An 18,287-nucleotide genomic window follows, 5' to 3' on the forward strand; every position below is an offset into this window, starting at 1 on the left:
TTTCTCTGACATACTACTGGCTTTTAACCTGTTTCCCTGACATAAAGAAACTCTTCTCCTTAACTAGTTATGATTCACAGAAATTTGATAAATTATACCTATGTAAGCAGACTTGGAACAGTTATCTTTTCTCTCTATCTGATCCCTCAAGAGACTAAAATCTCTTAGGTCCCCAATGGCTCAATCAGACAAATGAGGAAGATCATCTCCTAACAGATATAGGAATCTCAAGGTATTTTAAGGATTTTAAAAAGAAAAGAATTTACCTAAATGTGTAAGGCAGAAAACCATGACAAGACCTTGATGTGGCTTTCCTGGCCTTAGAAAACCTTATTAACATTCTACCCTGAGACTCCTAATTAAAAGTTCCAACACAGCCAATTTAAAAAAGCCTATATGATCAAATAATCAGACTTAACTTGTAAACAAATTACTCTTGATTTGACTATATTTGAGAAAAATGAGGGTAACTTTAGAGAGAAAAAAGATTATATTTTAGTGGATATTAAATTCTAGTTTTGTTAATTGAGGTCTATATTTACTAAGACATTTCCCAGATCATTCCTTGCTGTTATGTCACATTGCTCTAAAGGTTAATTGAATTATGAAAAGAATACTCTAGGTTTGTTTCTGAAGTTCAGTAATCTATCCTTGGGTAAAGTTCCAATGCCCCATGACCTGCAGCCAGGGGATTATACATACTGGAACAGGCATGACTTAAAGAACTGTCTACTACCTGAATGGAAGGATCCTTTATCAGGTACTCTTAACTAGACCGTACATACCAAAGCTGAAGGAAATGGACTTTTGGATTCATTTCCTATCAGAAACAGCCCCTGCAGTGCACTGGCCTATAGAGCACTGGTCACCTTAAAACAATGCCCAAATGAAGAAAAATCTACCCAGGCCAGGATGAGAAGACGACGACATCTGAGGTAAGACAGCTGACCCAAAACACCGAACCAGGCCTGTATGCCAATTACTTTGATAATTTCTCCTACCTTTGATTATGAACTACTCCAACTGTTAAGTTTATGGTAAATTACCTTTGTCTAGTACTTCTGTGTTACCTTGGTGGGTTTCCCTACTCCAAGGCTCTAACTAGATAGCCCTCAGAAACGTTATTCTAAAAAGGAAATTATAGTTCTGTTTAGGCCACTGTTGATCTTACAAGGTGGGAGACCTCACCAGGCTAATTAATACCTGCTCTGACCCTGACCATAAATATGAAATTTCTCATAAGATGACTCAAACTCAATCAGGAACACAAGCAAAATTTTAACCCAAAAATATAACTTCTCGACTATTAAATTCTCATTCGTGACTTTATTAACTTTACTAGCTTTATTACTTATGTCCTGTCTATATAATAAAATTGTTGTCTGTTACATTTCCCAATGTGTAACTAGGCCTACAAGATTGATGATGGCTAAACATCTTGAAGAAATAGATAAAATTTATAACCCTGTATAAAATAATTGTAATAGTGTGATTCTAGGTATGGGAATGAGCAACGAAGGGCAAACATTTCCTCGATCATAATAGACTAGTAAGACAGGCGATCCAGAGAAATTTTAGTATCAACAGGTCCTGATAAAAAATCTAACACCTTGAATGGCAGCTCAGAATATTCTTCAACTTAACTAGGAATGAGCCATCCTAGCACAATGGGACAAAATTGGTCATGAAATGTCTCTCAAAATATTGGTCGAATTTAGGACCAAGGGGGAGCACTGTGAATGAAAATACTACAATGTGAATGAAAATACTGCATCCATGTCAGTAAACAAAGAATGCTGAAACCAAGTCATCAGCAGCTGCTGCCACTCCTCAGCGAGTACAAGCCTGCAGCCTAGCCTCTCAGCCACTCACAGTGGTGCCCTCTGAGCGGACTCACAGTAAGAAACAACAGGATACTGGCCCTAGATAGCCAGGTGCTCGTTAAAGAATTGAATTCAATGACCAAAATGTTCGCATCCTCCCATACATAGAAAAACACTAAATTCTTGAACTTGAGATACCTGGCTTTCTTAGATAACAATCTTTTATTGTTCCAACTACCTGGTCTTTGTTGTAAAGCTCCTATATATCCCAGCTCCTTCCCTACCTCTTGGGAGCAGTCCCTCAGAGTGATCTGAAAGGCTGTCATCCCGGCTCGAGTCCTCCCTCCAAATAATACATAACTCTTAACTTTAAGGCTGAATGTTTCTTTCAATCAAGTCCCAGAATAGACACAACTTATCAATTATGTAATGGAACACACTGGATCAGGAACCAAAAGCGTGTCCTAGTCCCGAAAACCACGGGTTCCTCTTTCTTCCTGTCATTATACAATCCCACCAGAACTCATTACTTTGCTGTCTGCTCAGACCAAACTTAGAGAAGAGTCAACTCAACAGAGTGTCTTGCTATGGAGAACCCCCTGCAGAAGCAAGGCGGTCAGCCTGCCCTCCCGCACGCTCTGCTGACCCCTACTGTCATCCGTGGAGACCAGGCCAACTTAGCTGTTCCCAAGACCTGCAAAGTCCCACACATTAAATAAAAGCATTTTATTTTATACCATATGTTATGTATATACCCATCTCTGAAAACAGCTTTGCCAGAAGCTCAAATCTTCAACATGGATCTGCAAAGTTAAATCCAGTCCCAAGGGAAAACAAGATTTATGAGGATACTAAGGCCTCCAAAGTTCTCTCCACTAACTTCAACCAAACTGCCTGAAGGTCTGCAAATGCAGGCGGCTACAAGTCTGCTTTTAAAGCAACCTCTTCCTGCCCTCAGGCTCTACAATGTCCCTCTGCGCCCTCCCATCTCAGGGTAAGAGCAGCCACTGCAGAAACTTGCAGGGTAGCACTGACAGGACAGGACACAGAGGATCAGAGCTAAACTAAGCCTTCTGATGACACGAGCCTGTCACTCTGTCACTTTACACATCAAGATATATGTAGAGAGAGGTGGAGTGATATTGCTCAAAGTCACACAGCTAATAAGTGGCAAAGTCTATAACTGCTCCTCCCTCCGGCGTGATGCCCCAGCTGGGATGGCCACAGGGTTCTCTCGTGCCTGCCTGACCAGTCCTTTCTTGTCACTCATAACCCACCACAGGGTCGGACCATTGCCTGACTTTTCAGCATCTTGTCCCTCCAGTCTCTCAGGAACAAGGCTGCTCAGGCCACTGTATGACTTCCGGGTTCCCAAACCCTCCGTGCTCAGGCTGGTCTTGCCTGTGTTTCCGGCCCCATGCTCAGAGGCACTTTCTCCCCTGCAGGAGGATGTTTCCACTCTCCGCAGGGACACCCCCTCAGAGGAGCCCTCTTCTCGCCCTCAGAATGGCAGGTGTCCCAGGCTACATCATGAGCTGCCCCATTAGGACTGCGGGTGCCCAGGTCTGCTAATCAGACCAGCAGCCTCAGAGCCAGGGATTATGCCCGGGTCACCCTGCAAACCTACTGCCCTCCTCACAGCCCCCAGTCAGCAGGTCACCTGGAAGTCACAGCAAGTGCCGCACCCAATCCTGAAGTCTCTTCATTTGCCAGCACCGCTGATGACTGGTCTCCAACGTTTGGTCAGTTTCGCACAAAACAGCAGCTTCCACTGTGAAGAGGGGGTTTTCGCTCCTCTGCCCCATCCTTACTGGAAATGTCAAGGGAAACCAAAAGGCCTCTTCTCAACACTTTTCTGATGACATCCTCCCACCCACAATACTCACATGCTCAAGAGAATTGGGTCCACGTGATTTTGTTTCCCTTATGCTAAGTGGCTCAAAACACTGCGGGATTCTTTCACTTTTGAGGGTATTTGTACAAAGTTTATAGGCTTTAATCTGTTTTATTGTCTCTCTTCAGTATCTCTAGCATTTGCCACTTCTTAATCCCTTCAGCAGCCTCCCTCCCAAAATCTAGTTTAGGAAATCAGCTGTGATGAGGGGCCCGGGGGCAGTCACAGAAGATGCTACTAAGGCACAGAGAGACTACAAAATTTGCCCAAGGTGATCAGCCTCAACCCACAACATTGTGTGCCCCGTCCCTTTTTTTAAATCTTATGCTAAACAAGCATTTGTAGATTATGCTTATAAAGAGATGAGGTATCAAAATACATACAAGGACACACATCAACTCTAAGATGTTGATTAACTCCACTATTTTGTTTCTATTTGTTTAATTTCTATTAAAAATTTAAGAACCTCTGCACTCAATATAACAAAATGTTATTGGGTTTTAAATCCAGAATTTAGAGGTTTTGTGTGTCATTACTCATTCTTGTTTGTATGTTCACAAGACAAAATGATTTGAAAAACTCTCTCCCCTTCCTCTACTCACTACTGGCTCTCACCTGAGTTCCCAGACCACACATCGAGCAGCCTTTCACTTTACCCACAACTGAACTCATCAGTTTTCCCCCCGAAATTCCTCTGCAAGTTTCCCTCCTAAAAGCACAGCAGGACCATCATTTACCTGATTAATCCACCCAGAAAGCTGGGCCTTACTCCATCCTACCTTCACAGACAGCATTCATCCTTTCTTTTTACCATCTAAACATGTCTTCAATCTGTTCGCTTTTACCCACTGACCATCTCACCGCTCAAGTGGAAGCCACCAACACTGCACTCCTGGACTCACGAGTCTCCCAAGTGGCCCCACAACCGCTCTCCCCTACTTGAGTCAAATGGGATTCTGTCAGTCCCGCGCTTATAGGACTCTTTTCAATCCCACTGTTCTTAGAAGAAACTCCCAGTTCTTCACCTGATGAAGGTCTTTGCCATGAAACTGTCAGCTCAGGGAGGGCAGGACACGCCCTGTCTCCTCGGCCCCGCCCTCTGGCAGAGCATCAGCATGGAAGGACCTGCTGAGCTACACCAGCCTGTATTCTAAACCTGGTCTTGTGTTCTTAGCAAACTGCTTCACTTATCCATATAAATCCAAGGTAGATTAGAAAGATCTTAGATGTTGAGCTAGAGTATTGATTTGGGGATTTTGCACTAGCAACCTGCAAGTACATGTTCTAATGATTCTCTCTTCTAAAAACCACACTCAGATTTAAGTAGTACTTGTGGAATGTCTTCAGAGTAAAAGGGACTGTACTTTTACAGACTTTATGTTTTATAACATGAACAAACCAGACAGGGTCACAAATGGAACTGCCTCACAAGTGACAGAAGACAGGTGAGAGGCATATAGCAACAGGTCACATAGATGGTAAGAGAAAAGTTGATTCTCCAACCCCCCCCAAATTTCCTCAAAAAACCAAAAACTCTGAATTTTGAAAGTAAAATACTATCATATAAAGAAATAAGATAAATAGTCCTCTTCATCAGGGTTTCAAGATCTGACTCCAGAATTTTTAGCAGGCTATACTGAATCCTAGCACAGAAAAATCAGATGGAATAGTGGTAAGTTTCAGAAAAACTGCAGTAATTCCTCCAATTGTAAGTGGACATGCACTCACCTATCGAATGTGAATGTAAACCGCATTCTGGAGAAATTCGGAAGCTCCCAGGCTCCGCTTCTGGATGGCAAAGACACGGACAGCTTTGAAGCATGCTTCTAACTGAGTCACCGGCATTCTTACACTGCAGGGGGAAACGGATGCTCTCAGTTATGAGCAGAGATGTTCCTGTCGTGTCTCACAGCCCGTGCCTGGGGACTCAGTGCCCTGCAGCAGCCCGGCCCAAGGTGAGGACATGCAGCATGGCCCACCCAAGCAGGAGGTGCACTGTGCTTGAGAAAGCCCATCCCTGATGGGGTCAAGAGGGGCTGGTGGGGTTGTGTGAACCTATAAATGCTCACAGACATACACCTGCCTACATTCAAGTGATACAATTAAGAGTAGCAGGCTGTTTAACAAAATTTCAATTGTCAGTGGAAATTTTACCATTCCTTTCCACTTGTCCCCTGCACTCTGAAACAGGCTTAGGCTCTCTCATACCTGCAGCTCTGATGCAATAGTTGTAAAGTCATTTTACTTTGCTGCAGGTGTCCTCGCTCCCCGTTTCGCTGTGAATGTCCTCCCTAACACACTCAGATGTCTTCCTGGATCTCTCCCTGAGTTCCTTGCTCCTGTTCCTCAGATCCTAAGATAAAGGACAACTGAAAACACATGACCAGAAAAGGCACTGTGGACTTGAACAAAGTCCTCTGTGACCCCCTATGTGAGTACTGCCCACCCCTTAATTTTGTTCTCAAGGTTCTGCCTAGGGTGACGCCCAGACAGCAGAGAGTCCTGGGTCATTAAAGGCTGTGTGTCTTGGGCGCGGGGACAGGTGCAGGAGCTGGTTCTGGAACAGGGCCCATCCCCACCCCTGCTTCTCTCTCTCCGGAGGCCTCGCTGCCAAGCCTCCAGGCTCCATGATCTTCTGTCCTTCTCTTCTACTCTACTCCAAGCCCCTTTCCTCTTCATTTATTCCCTAATTTTCCCCAGCTGGAGTGATTTTTCAATCACAGAATCTGAAAAAATTTCCTGCACCTGAAAAAGAGGTCTTCAGAGGTCAATGCCCATATGCTGGTTCCTGAAGATAGCCCCTGGTTAGGGGGACTCTCACCAAGGGTCATGGGGCAGCAGGCATGTTGCAGGGTCGACCACCCCCAACAAGAATTTGCTGTGACCCCAAGGCACGCACAGCATCCCTGTTCACAAAAATGTATTTGGACCACTTATCCGTTATTAAGAAGCAAAAATAAAAAAAAATTGCCCATGTTTCTTAATAAAATTATTTATGAGGTGGAAAAAGAAATTGTAATAGAAAAGAACAAATTTGACTCCATATTAGATGTGTTCCTTTGGCTTTAAACCTCTGCCCTGTTTTCTAGGTTCAGACTTGTTAGCTCTGGAGCTTTTGTAAAAGAAAGTTGCCTTTAGCCTGAAATATCCAGGAGAGACTATTCTCCGGGCTCTGATCTTTAAGGATGTTAGCTCTTCTGCACTTATATATAGATGGCAAGTAGTAAAACAGAATAAACTTTGTTTATTTTTGGAGGTTTTACCGGGGCACCATGATTTGACCTACATGGACAGCTGCAAGAACAAAGGATTCCAAGGAAATCAATTCGTACAGCAAGAAGTTTGCAACAACCAACAACACCCCCGCCCCTTTTTAGTAAAAAAGGAGACTGAATTCTGACTTGGGGAAGAGGGTTCTCCAGGATATCAGTATGCCATTTTCTGGGTCTGCCAGCTTTTCAAATAAAGTCAGTATTCCTTGCTCTAACACCTCATCTCCCGATTTACTGGCCTGTCATTCAGGAAGCAGAACTAGTTTTGACATGGTAACTAAATGACTTCATTGGAGGTAGTATGTCTCCACTGTTTCCTCATTTCCAATATGTCACAACCTATCAATTTTATGTGCTGTTTAACAACACAACCAAAAAACCTTTGTTAGGGAATTGATTCTACGGAAAGAAAGTTATTTCTACTCCTTCAAACCTTTTTTTTTCTTTTCTATTTTATTTTGTTTTGCTTATTGAAAAGAAAATAAAAGTGAAATCATTTTATTTCACGTATTTTTGTTACAACTACATATTTTAAATTCTACAGAAATATTTAAATTGCATTATAAATTTGTTCATATATTAATATAAAGATATATACACAATCAATGCGGATTAGGAAAGGAATGGATATTTACTAAAAATCCACTGCACATCCAGTCTTTTACAAGCATATCCTGGAATATAATAAGCTCTAGAATCCAGGGGTCCCCCACCCCCTTTCTCCCTGCCGAGTGCCTTAGTAATCAACAACCAAGGCACCATCATAGAGCCACGCGATATATATTTTAGGTATAAATGAGGAAATTAACTCATTCAACTCTAAATCAAAAACCTTAAAATAAATACTGAACTTATTTACAAACAAAGAAAATTGAACACAATTAAGTACAGTTTCTTCCCCAAGGTCACTAAGCTAATAACTGGTAAAGGCAAGATTTGAGCTCATCTGCCTGATTCTAAACACTAAGGTGGAAAACACATTTGATTGTGGAGGGTCCAGCAGCAAAGCCTATCACCCTATCTTTATTCAGATCTAGCCTTAGAGAGCCTGAGACAGCACCCCATTCCTATGGAACTCGAGGATAACACAAAGGATTTTATATCCAGTAGTTTCTTAGGTCTCATTTACATAAAGTGTCAGCAGGTCAGCAGAAAAAACTCTGGGAAATATGAGTGGGTCCAGAGCTTTTTGCTGATTAGTAACTTTATTTATCAGAACAGCGTGACCTTCCCATGAGAGGCCACATGTACCTTAACTAAAGGCAGGTGAGCAATGAAAACTAGCAAGACCCTGGAACTCAAGCAAGAAGGATCACTGCCATCCGCCACCAAGTTGCCTCTTCACCCTCGTGGGCACGATGGCAGAAGATCCAGGTTCTTGTCCAAGTTACACTATCATGGATTCTCACCCATAAACAGATACGACTCTATGCTGTCTTAAGTCCTTCCCAACTCAAATATGATGACACCAATATCTGAGCAGAATGTCTATGTCTCCACTTCCTCTCTTCTGTTAGGAGAATAATTCTATGGCCACAAAGCAGAAATCCAACTAAAAACACCATGCATGAAGCCAGGTGAAAGTCTGCGTAAGACACTTTGCTCTCACGGACAGTGAATGAAAACTCAGAATAAGTGGTTCTTCTTCCTCTGTAAGTGGGAGGTAGCCTGATTTTGTGTGTGTGTGTGTGTGTGTGTGTGTGTGTGTGTGTGTGCGCGCGCGTGTGTGCGTAAATCAAATACAATGAATTCTGGGATGTGTACAGATTTTTTTATGTTACTGTCATTTCATGAGGATGAGACAACCTTTAAAGTAATTTGAATCTAGTGTTCTGAGACATTCTCAGGTTCTTTTGGTGGAGGAGGGGAAAGGGGAAATGAAAGGAGGAAAGAAGTAAATGAAGCAAAGAAGTAAGAATACTGCTAGCGAAAGGCAAGACATTAATTTTGTTCCTACTGCATCACACACAAATTAGGGACTGGCTTTCCCCAGGTGTCTTGTCGAACACTGAGTTGCAGAAGAGGCAACAGCCCATTTCTCACTGAACTTGTGACAGTACATGGCATCTTATAGACACAAATCATTTACCCTGATCAAACACTCTAGCAGCAGGCCGTAATTCTCCTATTTTGAGACACAAGAAAACAGGAGTTCAAAGCGGATATATAACTTGACAAAAGTCAGAGGACCATTAAACAAGAGAGGATGAATTCAAACTCAGATCTGAATGCAGAGTCTGCTCTTCTCACTCCCAGGACTGGAAAATCCTTAACACACAGGCTCCCCAGCTCCCCTGCAGTGTTCCTGGCGCCAAGCATTTCCCATGTTAATGGTCGCCAGTTCTCACAGTCACAGCGCTCTGTGCAGCCAATGGCCTCCATCGGACCTTGATCATCTACCTGTCACGCCCAACAGGCTTCTCCACAAAGGCAGGAATGCTGGCTTTCAAGTGCATAAAAAGCCATCCCTGGTCTAACCTGGGTTCTTCGGAGGCCTCTCCAGCCTAAAGGCAGCCATGAAAATGCTCACAGTTTGTACATGAGCCACACTACCTCTCTCCATCAGTCTCCCCAAATATACTACTTAGCTACGACCACTTTGATAATCTTGGAAACAAATTTTGAAAAACAGAAAAGAAAGGATTCTGGAACAAGTATTTAATACTTACAATTTTAAATGACAAGTTACAAAGTGAGTATTGACAATCCGAATCTGCCTTCCTAGGTGTCAGTTTGAAGAGTTAAAAAATATAATTGCAAAAAATTCTCACTTACAAAATTAAGTAAAACATAAACAATAATCTGAGCTAAACTCAAAAATAATGCCCATGTTGTACATGGGGAAAAATACAGGACTATACTGAGGGGTAAAGTAAGAGATGTGAATGTAGAGACATCAACATATTGCATGGAGGAAAGCAGCTTTGTAAAATGAATGCTCTGTTAAAGATAATTCAAAACTTACTAAAAAATCCTATGAAAACCCTTATCTGTTTTTATTCTTTAACTTGAACAAAGTATTTTAGAATTCTTCAGGAATAATAAAGTCATAATACTAGCCAAGAAAAATTGGGATGGAAGAAAAGAATCAAAAAAAAAATCACACTGTCAGATATTAAATAAATTTTTACAATATGTAAGTTATGGTGCTGGAGTAATAAAGTAAGATTGACAGAAATAAACCATGAGCTCAAAAAGAGACTTTAGTGTACATAAGTATTTTGTGCATGTGGGATTTCAAATCAAAGAGCAAAGTATGAATTCAATAATTGTCCTGGGAAAATCAGAGAATCACCTGGAAAGAACAAATTCTATTCCTGTCATAATGACCACAAGAAAAATTACAGATAGTGATGTAAATATTAAAAAGTACTAATAACAGCAAATACAACTCTTTGCTCATATTAATTCAACTTCTCCTCACTATAACAAGTACTATTATCATCTCCATCTTAGAGATTAAAAAACCTACAGAAGAGATTTGTACCATTATAAGAAAGTATTTCTAAAATAATAACAAAAATAAAACCCAAAAAGAAGACATTTACTATCTTAAGTATATTTTGGGCCACAACAAAAGTAAACCTACTGAATAAAATGAAAGGCAAGAAATGACAAGTAAAAACTGCGTGATACATATTGATGAAGTCAAGGGGTTAATGTTCATAACATACAAAGAGCTGTCACAAAGCAACAAGAAGCTCCCTCACTTAACTGTGTGCGAAGGACAAAAGGGATCATTCACTTTTTAAAAGTCAGATGGCTAATAAGTGAAAAATGCTGAATACCTCATTGGTCATCAAATGCAAACTAAAACAATGAAAAAGCACTTTTGCTCATCATATTGGCAAATATTTTTAAAAGTTGTTCTAGCTAGTGTCCATCTGTGAGAGAACAAACTGTGAGCAACGTGTTTGGAGGACGACATGTCAATGGATATGTAAACTCTGAAAAACGTGTGTACACACAGACTGAACTCCCCTTCTAGGAATCGTTTCGTTTAGAAAAAAATCAGTTCAAAAAGATGTACTCATCAGGATATTTTCACAGCACTGTTTACAATGGTGGGATGAAAAGCTGAAGTGAAATCAAATCCTGCTATAGAGAAATGGTTACATAAGTAATTCTACATCATTTCATTCCCCACTGGAGATGGAATTTCTAGAGTCACTTGAAAAGAGCCTGTGATAAATGTAAATGTCACATCCAGGGACTAAATTTCCAGAAGCCTTAACTAAAGGAATACTCATATGAGATCACAGGAATATTTACAGAAGAAGGATGCCAGTCAAACATCTTTTCTGACAGTGGAAAATGGAGAAAACTTAAGTGTCCACCATCAATACAATGAAGCGGTAAATCACGGCGAGCTGTGGGCTCTGATGGGGCCGGCGTTTCGGCATGGTTCAGGGCCTTGTCCACAGCACTCTCCCACCAAAGGTGTCCTTGCACAAGAGAACACACCTGCACATCAGGGGACCCCTCCACTCTATCTGAAAGGACCGGGTGAGTATGGAGTGGGAGGACGTCTATGTTATACCCCTGAGTGAATAAAGCGAGCTGCATAAAACATGTATTATGGCCTTATTTTTCAATAAAGCATATATACACACACATATACATAGATTTCTCAGATTCGTGTATGTATCTATGTATATATGTGTATATACATAGGCATAAATGTCATGAAATATATACACCACATTGTCAACAGTTTTGCCCTCAGGAAAAAAGGGGAAGGGATATAGGGGCCTTTCAGTACCACCACAGTTCTCTTTTCAGTATTTCAGTTAAATATACTTGGAATTTAAAAGTTTATTTAAGTCCGAAGTAAAATGGACAATGCCTCCACAAGACAGAATGCTATACTGGTCATTAAAAATCATGCCAGGGGAATTAGAATATTGTAGAAAAACATATAAAAAGCCAAATGGAAAATGGAGGTCTCCACACAGTAAACAGGCACAGAGTGCTCACTGGTTTTTATGAGAGAGTTGATACACACTGATGAAAAGAACAGAAAATAGATGTTAAAGTGTTAATTATTATCTCTGAGTAGTGGGATAAGGATAGCCTCTTTTGCCCCTTTTTTCAGACTTATTATATTAAATACACATTATTTTTCATCTGAAAAAAGAATTTTAAGATGTGTAGTACTACACATTGGAGAAAATACACGAGTACATACAGAAACAAGTAACTAGGAGACACCGCAGCAGAGTCATGTAATGTAGAACGGGCGATCCTGATTAACACCGCACAGTTACATAAGGACCCACTAAGTGAGAGCACCTGCTGTAACAGGGCGTGTCCCCCTTCTATTTGTCAGTTGTGTCTTCAGGGCTGAGGCAGTTCTGAGCACGGCCAGTGTCAGTGCTGGTGTCTGGATGGATGTCACTGGAGGTGAGGGCACCTGCAAGCCGAGAGGAAGAACAGAAATCATCCTCTGCTTTTTCTGTCTTGTTTCTTTGTTACTTTAAAAGAGAGGCATAAATAAGGTAAACTGAATCTTCCCTACTGAAATTTCAGTAATGAAACCGTTCTTAAAATCTTCACAGCTTATATTCTGCTTATAACTGTCTTTTCAAAAAATTATCATATTTATTAAATGTTAATTAACTCAATTAACTCCCTGTTGAAACCTTCTATTAAAGAACATGAAATGCCGTATGTAAAAGCACCACGCCTGCAGTGACTACCTTAGATGCCTTGACGGCAGTGCAGTCAGCACTCACCATCCCGTGGCCCTGAGCTCCTGATGCTGCTAAGAGAGCACACTGCCGCCTCAGATGGAGAGAAACTGTGAAAACATTCTCTGAAATCTACAGCACTGACAAAACATAACTGACAAATCCTAGGCTCCTTTGAGGCTGTCATTTTCTGTTTCTGTCCAAACACTGTCAATGAGCAGGACCACCCCATTCCTGAGCCATGGGACTCATGTAGGAAGGAGTTTTGGAGAAATTTCCAGGTATAGAATGTAACCAACAATATGTAGAACTCTGACAATATAAAAGATGAAATACTCTGATTTTGGAAGACACTCAAAATATCCTCCTAAACCTTAGTAGCTGGAAAGGCTGGGCTTCTTCACATCCACTTATTTATTTCACAGCCAGTGAGCATCTCCCACAAACCCTATTTCCCTGTGTCTGCTGGGAGCCTCAGGCACACTCTTGTTGTCGATCTGATAAGTCACAGGGCAGAGGCGTGTGTCTCACGCCTGCAAACATCACACAAGCTCGCTTCCTAGCCTCACTGTCTGAACTTGGCCCCATTTTCTCACCTGTTTATTTGGTATCTATTCTTCTGTAAGCTGCCTGAAGTGCTTCTTGGAACATGTCAGAAGAATGAGTGGGTAGATAAATGGACAGATGGACAGGTGAGAGATGGGCAGACAGAGAGAGAGACTGCAAGAAAAGGGGAACAAAGAAAATTTCCTATGCAAAACCCTCTTCTAGTCAGGGAAGAAAACCACCACGGAGAAGTGTGAAGAGGCAGGTGGCTTAGGGCTGTTTCCTGGATTCCATGAAAAGTCACACCAAGAGATGAGAGAGAAGAACTGTAAATAATAAAAGAAAAAAAGCACGCATGCTTGAAAAAATATATCTACAATATGTACTTTCCAAAGAATAGATTCAAATCAGAAGAGCCCAATAACACAAACATTGGGTATTTACCGAAGTGAGAATCCCATCTCCAAACCACAAGTCTTCCCTTTGGAGCACTGGGAGTCTAAACGGTGCGGCCATAACGCCGTCTCCGCAAATCCATTCTATCCTGCACTTACGAGGAACGAGAAGCTGTGCTTGGTCTGCCCATGCACGTCATTTACACCCCACAGCACCTCTATGGGGGTGGGACGCCTAGCGAGTCCGTCTTTGCAGGACAGGAAACAAGTCCGGGAGAGGCTAAGCTGACCTAACATTTCTCCATCTCACAGGACTGGTCACTCCAGAGCAGGACTCGAACTCGGACCCACATTTGTAAGCACGGTACTAACGTGCTCTGTGTGCTTTTTGTGTGTATAATACATTTTTTTCTGGCATGAAAGTATATTTAATAAATGTTCGGTTGTCTTGTCTATCTCATTAGCTCACAATCAATCTTTATACTGTTGAATTGTACTCTTTTCCCCTGGAGAAATGAACGGAAAGAGCAGGGGTCAGAATGAGGTGGGGCTCCATTCTTTATCTGGTACCTCATCTCATCCAAGTCCCCAACAAGGGAGAAGGAGCAAATGTCTTCAAATTTTAAAGAGAGTACTCCACTGATGGTGACTTACTCAACTCCAAAACCAAGGCTGGGGGCAGGGACATGCAGCAACCAGAGCAGTATCACCTGTAGGAAGGCAGAAAAAGCTCATGGGAGGGCTCAGGGGGTAAGCCTGATTTAATTTCAATCGATAAAAGAATAACACACTCTAAAAATACTAGCATGCAATGGATTTGCTCTTTCTTGTCATTTAGCAAGTTTCCAAAGGGCACATGTAAGATTATCGTGAACCAGTGAAAAGAAGAGTCTACAGACAGGGAAAATCAATGCCACAGGCAGGCTGAAAACCAGGCTGGAGGAAAGGAAGGGAAAGGGCTTCATTATGAATAGGGGAAAGGCTGGGAAAAATACATCATTACAAGGACTCTCAAGCATCATTCAACAATCATATTATCATTCATTCAAAAGAGAGTTACTGAGGTCCTATTTTGTGCAAGATTTTACACAGGGCAAAGCAAGAGTGCAGCGTCCATGGTGGCAGCAAGTGGCGGGGCTCAAATACACTTCTGATCCCGGAACTGGCACACTTGTCCTCAGTATAAAGGCAAAGAAAAAAAAGTAAAATAATTCTCTCTAAACTCAAAGCATTTTTGAAAAAAATTAAAGAAGACCTAAATTCCTGGACAGACAAAGCACGCACATTCCTGGATCAGAAGACAGCGCTCTTGGAATGGCAGTGTTCCCCAGAGCAATCCATACATGCAACGTGGTTTTGATCACAATCCCAGTGGGTTCCACTGCATAAACTGACTAGCTGCTGCTACAATTCATATGGGAATTCGAGGGTCTCAGTAACCAAAATGTGCTTGAAAAAGAACAACGTGAGAGGACTTGTAATTCTCAATTTCAAACCTTACAACTGTATCTCTAGGTGAGGCTAGAGGCCATTTTTAAGTTATTATTGTGTTTATCCTTATTTTCTAAATTCTCTACAATGAATATAACTGTTACAATAAGAAAAATAAAAAGTAAGGTATCTTTTAAAACATGCACACAGATTCATTCATTGGGAAAGTAATATTTTAACTATAAAGAGGTAAACAAATATCTAGTGAAAAAGGACTACTTAAAACAAGAGTGCATTTATATTTTTCATAAATTGAAAACTGAAAAGTACAAACACATCAAGTCTCTAGGGAGACTGATGCAACATATTAATAGTTATTTTCAAAAATTCTAATTGAAGAATGAAAACTCAAGAAAGGGAAAATCGTGATTGACAGCCAACTGCAAACACATGGAGAGCAAAGTCCTAGAAATCACAGTTCCTTTAACTCTGCTACTACCTCAGTAGGAGAGGAAATTCCTCACTGAGGGAAGAGTGGAATCCCATGCATAAGACAGGATACACAGTACAAACTGCACTAGAATAGGGGGTGATTTTCTTAGAAGAATTCTAAGGCTACAACATTGTTGAAAAACTAAAAACACTGACAGACACATTAAAACACACAGTCATATATATTATACAGAAATATATGAAGTCTGCTCCCATGTTGCATAGAAATACATATATATATGTTCATTTATGGGCACTGATTACTTTATCCCAGGTAGAATATTTCAACTAAAACAAATAATCAATAATACACTACTCTTGTCAAATCTTGTTGATAAGTTACTCTGCTATGTAAACATAATGTGTGTAAGATAGATCTAAAATTAGTGAAAAAGATCTTTATATGCTTTCTTGAACTCTTCTCAAAATTCCAAGCTTAATTTTAAAATAGATCTGAGCAGTATTTCTATATGATCTTTTCCCTCGTGAAATGAACAACACAGTCTGTTGTCAAAATTCTGTCCTTACAATGATTCACGAGCACCGTATCCTAACAAAACTGCTGGACAACAAGGCACTATCCAGACACTGTGACTAAACAAATGAAACACAAGGATGACAGTGACCCTATTCTGGAGGGCTTATAATCTATTCCAACATAGGGGTTTTTATTTGATTGGTTTGATTTGTTAGAAAAATAAAATCACTCAAGTATTTCTTCTTTGAGCATTCTGTAAGTAATGACTCTCTTTTTAGTGTCATGAGCAGGAAAGAGTTAAGCATGACTTGATTAGTTCAACTAGCAACAATCATCACTGGAAAGTGAGTAATAAAGAAGTAAACTGATAGCAATGCTTCTGCCTACATGAGACCTAAAATAAACCTACACTGATCTCTGCAAGGAAAATGAGGAGTTGAGGTCCCCAATGAGAAAACAAACTAACAAGGAATCAAAAAAGGAAAGACTTTTTCCATAACAATTCCAGGAAGGAGTGGAGCATGGTGGTGAAGAGCACAGATGCTTGGGACAAACATGAGTGTCTGAACTCCCTCAGCACTTGGTAGCTTTGACACTGATATGTCAGTGAAATTTTCTGCATCTCAGTCTCCTATCCATAGACTGAGGACAACAACAGAACCCGTCTCCTAGAACGGTCCTAAGAATTAAGTTATTTTATATATAAATGTTTAAATAAAATACCTCAGATTATAAATATTACCCCAAAACACAAGGAACAAAGGAAACAATGATAAATTTGAATTCATCAAAATGTAAATCTTTTCTTCAAAGGACACCATCCAGAAAGTGAAAAAGCAACAGGAGAAAATTTTTTCAAATCATTTATCTGATTAGGAATTTTTATCTTCAAATTAAAAAAAAAATAACTCCTATAACTCAACAATAAAAAGGGAACTCAATTAAAAAGTGAATAAAGTATCTGGAAATGTATTTTTCAAAGAAAATATACAAATGGCCAATAAGCACAATCAAACGATGTTCAATATTATTAGCTGTAATGGAAATCAAGTCAAAACCACTAGGAGAAACGGCTTCACACTCACTACAATAGGTTATAATAACAAAAAGTGTAACAAGCTCTAATGAGGACACAGAGGAAGCGGAACTCGCAGCCCTTGCTGGTGAGGATGTAACGCTGTGTGGCCACTTTGGAAAACAGCCTGGCAGGTCCTCAGATATTTGAACATTTGGTTTATGAATGACCCAGCCTTTCTGCTCTCTGGGCACACAAGTAAGAGAACTGAAAACCAATGTCCACATAAAAACTCCTACAGGAATATTCACGGCGCCATTACTCATCACAGCCAAAAAGCAGAAACAACACAAATGACTATCACCTAATGAATGGGTAAACAGTGGGGCCCAGCCATGCAGTGGAAAATTATTCAGCAATAGCAAAGCATAGAGTACTGACCCAGGCAACAACATGGACAAACATTTAAAAGATTACTCAGTGTGAAAGAAGTCAGTCATAATAGACGGTTCCTTTTACATGAAATGACTCGTTTTACATGAAATGTCCAACACAGGCAAATCCACAGAGAGAGAACAATGGCTGCCTGGGGCTGGGGGAGGATGGGGAAGATGGGAATGACTGCTTGTGCGTACGGGGCTTCCTGTTGTGGGATGAAAATGTTCTAAGATTGACTGCAATGCACAATTATGGCATAGAGTAAAAACCGCTGTACATTTTAATGGGTGAATTGTATTAAAACTGTTAAGGACAAAAGCACCTAGGGCCAGTACTTTCAAATAGTAGATGCAAATTGCTAACTTTTATCACAGGAAGAAGAAACTGCCCTCAGCATGAAAGCAGGAGATCTTCAAATGTGGGTAAACTGAAATTGGACAAGAGCATTTCATTTGAAACACTTGCTGAGTGTACACGAAATATTCAGAAATAGGAAAATCAGTCTGACATCACGAAGAAGCATACTGCTTCAAATGAAGATCAAGGATTCGGCAAGCCCAGCTGCTAAAAATGACCAGAGAAGAAACCTGGTTCTTAAAACAAGCACCAGAGCCAACAAGGAAATGGTGGTGAGGAAAGCAGGTGGCCGAAATTCTGGAACAGTTAGCTACAAATAATTTCTCCACTGAAATTTCAAAAATAAAATGAAAGTGACGCAATGCTGTGCTGGCCTCACGTGAATGGGCTTTCTCTGGTGCTCGACAGTTCTGTAACCCCGAATGAGAGACTCAGGAGAATCAGCATGGTTCCTGG

General features: G+C 40.8%; 1 long non-coding RNA gene across 1 annotated transcript; it reads left to right on the forward strand.

The window, feature by feature from the left end:
• The first annotated feature begins 826 nt into the window (after positions 1-826).
• Positions 827-6,139, forward strand: LOC141575431 (uncharacterized). Its single transcript, XR_012503013.1, has 3 exons — positions 827-935; positions 5,576-5,672; positions 5,973-6,139. It is a non-coding gene; the product is annotated as an uncharacterized LOC141575431 (long non-coding RNA).
• Positions 6,140-18,287: the final 12,148 nt, after the last annotated feature.

Source organism: Camelus bactrianus, chromosome 3 (assembly GCF_048773025.1).
Source record: "Camelus bactrianus isolate YW-2024 breed Bactrian camel chromosome 3, ASM4877302v1, whole genome shotgun sequence".
NCBI classification, from domain to species: Eukaryota; Metazoa; Chordata; class Mammalia; order Artiodactyla; family Camelidae; genus Camelus; species Camelus bactrianus.